The sequence below is a fragment of the Lygodium microphyllum genome, chromosome 17, assembly GCF_053477565.2.
Source record: "Lygodium microphyllum isolate KBCC chromosome 17, Lygodium_microphyllum_v1.1.10, whole genome shotgun sequence".
Taxonomy (NCBI): Eukaryota; Viridiplantae; Streptophyta; class Polypodiopsida; order Schizaeales; family Lygodiaceae; genus Lygodium; species Lygodium microphyllum.
The window spans coordinates 56,491,796-56,497,405 of record NC_141151.1 but is presented as its reverse complement, the minus strand read 5'-3'; positions in this window follow the sequence as shown (position 1 = coordinate 56,497,405).

The window sequence follows — 5,610 nt, the reverse complement described above, 5'->3', positions numbered from 1 at the left end:
ATACACCAGCTGGAAAGGTGTCTGTCCCGTTGCTGCTTTATGGGAGGTTCTGTATGCCCAGAGAGCCTCTGTAAGTCGATCGTCCCAATCACGATGATGTGCGGCAATTGTTCTTGTCAGAATCGAACAGAGGATGCGATTGGTGACTTCGACTTGGCCATTGGCTCTGGGGTACTAAGGAGTGGACTTGCGATGGCGGATCTTATACAACTCTGTCAACTCTTCCATGACTTTGTTGAGGAAATGAGTGCCTCTGTCACTTACCAGCTCCAAGGGACTACCAAAACGGGTGATGATATTCTCGTACATGAACAGGGCCATGCTGTTACCATCGTCCCGCTTTAGGGCTTTAGCTTCACACCACTTTGTAACATAATCCGTACATACGAGGATGTATCTGTTCTGTTTCCTTCTGGTAGGAGGATTGATCGGACCGACGAAGTCAATGCCCCACTTCTCAAACGGCTTCAAAGGAAGGATAGGTTGTAGTGGCATGGCACTTGTCTTGGTGGGTTTCCCCATTCTTTGACAAGCATCACATCTTTTACAGTAATCATAGGCATCCTTATGAATGGTAGGCCACCAATATCCTGCTAGTAGAGCCTTCCTAGCTGTAGCTTCTCCTGCAAAGTGACCTCCACATGGCTCGTCATGGCAAGCCTTCAGAACAATCCCAATCTCCTCTCCTGCAACACATCTTCTGAGCACTTCATCTTTGCCTTTCTTGTACAGTGCACCGCCTAGCAGGGTGTAGGGGGCTGATTCTAGCATAAGCTTCTTCCTTTCCCGACTAGAAATACCAGGAGGGTACTGTTGGGTTGCCAACAGATTGGCAATGTCTGCATACCAGGGAGTGACAGTTTCTACCAAGAATAGGGAAGCATCAGGGAGGTCTGGATCATCCTGCTCCTCGTCTACAGTTTGTGGGATACGCGACAGATGATCAGCCAGAACATGGGAACGACCAGGCTTAGTAATCACCTCAAAGTCGAACTCCTGGAATAAAAGGAGCCATCTCATCATTCGTCCTTTCACATCTGCTTTGTTCATCAAGAAGGACAGGGTCTCATGATCCACATAAAATTTAAAGTGGCTGGATAGAAGGTAATGGCGAAACTTTTCCAGGGCAAACACCATTGCCAAGCACTCCAGCTCTGTCACTGTATAGTTCCGTTCCCTATCAGTGACTTTTCGGCTTGCATAATAGATCGGTTGATCCAACTTCGAGGAGCCCTTTTGGCAGAGGACAGCACCTAACCCTTCAATTGATGCATCAGTGTGTACATGGAACTCTTTCGTCCAATCAGGAGGTTGCAGAATGGGTGCCTCTATCAGACACTGCTTCAGAGTGTGAAAGGCTTTGTCACATTCTTCTATCCAAGTGAACTCTGCATCTTTCCTCAGAAGCTTGTGCGAGGAAGTTGCCTTTGTCGCAAAATGGGCTATAAACCTTCTGTAGTAACCCACATGGCCTAGGAATCCCCTCAACTGTTTGAGGTTGGTGGGTGCTGCCAGAGCTGCAATCTTTTCAATCTTTGCAGGGTCTGTTGATATTCCTTGTGTAGAGACAATGTGGCCCAACAGAACTCCAGAAGAGACCCCAAAGATGCATTTGTCGGGGTTGAGGGAAATCCCATACTCCCGGCATCGGTCAAAGCATTGTTCCAGGTGTTCCCAGTGTTCACGGATCAAACTATAGACACAGAAGTCATCCAAATATACCTCGATAAAGTCATGCAGATGATTTTGAAATGCGGCCATCATGACTCGTTGGAAAGTAGTAGGGGCATTGTAGAGCCCAAATGGCATCACCCGGTAAGCGTAGGTCCCCCATTCTGTGGTGAAGGTTGTTTTGGACTAGTCTTCTTCTACAATCTGCACTTGATTGTATCCATTGAATCCATCCAGAAGGGAATAAAGCTCATGTCCTGCCACTGTGTCCAACAGTTGGTCTGTAAAAGGGATAGGAAAGTGATCCTTCTTCGTCTTGGAATTAAGCTTTCGGAAATCCACACATATTCGCAATTTGCCATTCTTCTTGGGTACAACCACGATGGGTGAAACCCATTCACTATTTGCCACTGGATAGATGAACTCGGCTTCTAGAAGCTTCAGCAGCTCTACTTTCACTAATGTGGAATAATTCGGGTTCATTTGCCTCTGTCGTTGCCGTACTGGCTTGGCATCAGGCTCCAAGTCAATATGATGTTGACATATTGTGGGATCAATCCCCTTTAGGTCTTTGTAAGACCATGCAAACACGTCCAAATTTTCTTTCAACAAGTTGTACAAGGTTGACAACTCCTCTTCTGGGAGGCTGCTACCCACCTTCAAGTGGCGTTCAGTGCCTTCTGCATCCACAAAGGTTAACTGCCTTTCACCTTCTACTTCACGGATGAAGGTTCCATGGACTGCTTCTGGATACAGATCCGACTCCTTCAAGGGAGTGATGTCCTCTTCTGATGTCCCACTAGAACCAACTTCTTCTTTTGGTGGAGACTTAGGTTGCTCCTTGAGATGTTGAAATGGGATAAGAGCTGTTTCGGGTTTGGTTTCAAAATGAATTACCTCTTGGCTTGAAGACTCCTCTTCTGATGACACATCCAAGAACGTCACATAACAGGGACCCTCTGATACCTATTGGGTTGGTAGGATTGGTGCTTGTTGGCACGGTGCATCATCATCATCTTTCTTTGGCAAAGATGGGTTAGGACGGCAGGAGCCACTCTTGAAAGACGGCTTGTTCTTCTTAATCCATCTTTTATAAAGGTTTTGCATATGAGAAGATCCATTTACTAGACCAAATGGTATCATCACCATTCTGTCCCATAGCATGAGCTCGTCTGCTTCTGAAGCTTCCGGAACTTCTTCTTCAAATGTATCCTCTTCAGGTGGGATAGACTCTTCCATTTCACTTTCATAATCTTCTTCGTCCATATCATATCCATCCTCTTCTGTCTCTGTCTCTGTCTCTGCTTCTGCTTCTGTTTCTGTAGGTGCTCTGTAACAGAAGAACAGATTCTCTGTTTTCTCTCCTGCCTCTATCTCTGGCTCTGCTATGGCCATGTAACAGGGAGAGCAGTACATCCATGCTTCTATCTCACTATCAGAAGTGATTTCAGAAGTCATTTCTGGTTCAGGCAGGAAGTATTCACCCATTGATAATGGCTTTGCATCTTTTGGAAGTCGACTTACAGTATCCACTGTTAAGGAATGTGCCACTATTTTCTTGGGAAGGATCTGTTTGATAGCATCTTCGTCTGCTGATGTTCCATCTGTAGCCTCATTAGGGGAATCAGAAGATAATTCCAAGGAGGTGGATCCATGTCCTTTTTGAGAACCATACAGTTTCAGCACCACTTTGTTGGGTCCTCTACCCAAGGTCAAAGTTCCTTTAAACCAATCCGTCCTTGCTCGGGCTTAAAAAAGCCATGGTCTGCCAAGTAACAGAGGATAGGATGTACCATAAGAGTTTGGCTTCACCACCAGATATGTTAGCCAATAATCTTTTCCAGCCACTATAGTCTTTACATATGGGAGAATGCCCAACGGCTTGATTCTACTCTGATCCGCCAGTCTGATAAGCCATTGGGTGGGTTGCACACCTTGTAGGCCTAAATCCTTCATTGTAACATCCGTCATAATGTTCACTGATGAGCCTCCATCAATCAGTGCATTTGCAATGAAGCAGCCTTCTATCCACACGCCAGTCTCTGGAGTACCCAGATCTAGGAAAGCATTAGCTACATCCACTTCTTTTATAGGCTCTGGAGCCTTGTTGGGCTTTGTCACTGTTGAGGGAGCAATCCTTAAACCACGTCTTTTTGTCAGTATACTTTTGAACCTTTTTCGGCAACTGGGGGACAACATCAATAATTATCGAAATGTGAGGTTTGGTTTAAAGGTATCTAGATCTCTGACCAGATCGTATTCCTTAATAGGATCCACTAGCTTCTCTAACCGATTAGGGAATGGGGCAACACCCATTTTCATTTTCCCTCTTTCTTCCAACAGAGGCATTACAGGAACTTCTTCCTCCAATTGTGGCACTTCCCCCTCTTCTGTCTCCTGGACCTCTGGTCCTGTCTCTGTAACTGTCTCTGTAACTCTCTGTGGCACTGTAGGGCTCTGTACGGCACTGTTAGGCTCTGTTCTGTTCTGTTCTTCTGGTGGAAGATTGAACTTCACTGTTCTCGCAGGAGGGTTATTTTCGTTCTGGACAGTTGGTTCCTTCTGCTTTGCACGCGTGATGGCAGCTACTTCCAATTCCACCAAATTGGAGGTAGGCTCTTGGGCCTTGGACGGACTATCAGTAGCACTGTTTTTCACTGGGGCTGGGCTTGGACAGTCTTTTGCAGTGTGGCCTTCTCCTTTGCATCGACTGCATAAGGGCTTGTAATCCACTGACCTTCTGGGATTTGGACAATTTGGTGAAATGTGTCCCTTTTCTCCACATCTGTAACATTCCACTTCTGATCTCTGACCACCACCAGACTATCTTCCTCTGTAACTTTGAGAGGGAAATCTTCTGGGTCCGAAATTAGGACCAAACTCTCTAGGCTTGGGTCCAATATCTTGTGTTGTCATTTTGGATTCCAGTAGGTTGAATCTTGCGTCTTCTTCCTTCCTTCTCCTATCATGTATCTCCTTCAGAGAGAAAATGTCCTCTGTATGATTCTTCCGCAAACAGTAGGAACAGAAGGCTCCAGGGATGGTTGGTTTTCGTGTACATTCAATGGCTAAATGGCCTGCTTGATGACACTTACCACACCAAGTGTTTGACCGCATCACATCTCTTCCTGCTCCTGCAACATTGGATATGCTCGCGGTGTTCACTTTCAGCGTTTGTAGCTGCTCTGTAATCACATCCATCAACTCCTTTTTTATGTTTGCAACTGAGTTGGATAAGTAATCCTTCAAGCTTTCTCCTCCTGACGTACTGGCAGGAGGGTTTTGAGGAGTTTCTGTAATCACTGCATATACGGGTTGGGCTGGTACAGAGGGGTCTCTGTTCTGGTTCTGATTCAGGGCTCCTGTTTGAACTGTTGGCTGTTGACTCCAGTTGGTAGGATTTCACTGTTGCTGCTGATTTGGCATTGAGGAAATTGGCTGGGACCATTGTTGTTGTGGTTGAACATTTGAGGCATGGATTGTGGCCACTGTGGATTTGGTGCACTGTACTGTGATACCGAGGGCATCTGTTGGTAGGGATAGGGAACAGTCCCTAGAACTGCATTTGGTGGGTACATCATTCCTGGCATCAGAGGAGGTAGGACTCCTCTTCCTGAATTCATCGCCAATCTAGCTTCCACTTCATCGTACAGTCTTGCACCTTCTATTGCAGCTTGCAGTGTGGCTGGTCTTTGCAGCTCCACAAACTTACGGACTTTTGGTTGTAATCCTCTGAGAAACACCCCCTTTTGAATGCCATCATCTAGATTATGGTTAGTCCATCTCTTCAGGATGGATTCCATTCGTGAGACATAAGCTTCCACTCTTTCTCCAGAGGACTGACTTAGGTTCATGAATTCCTCTCGCATCCGCTCTTCAAAACCTTCACGCCTGAATTTAGTGAGGAATGCCAACTTCAGGTCGTCCCATGTGCCAAAA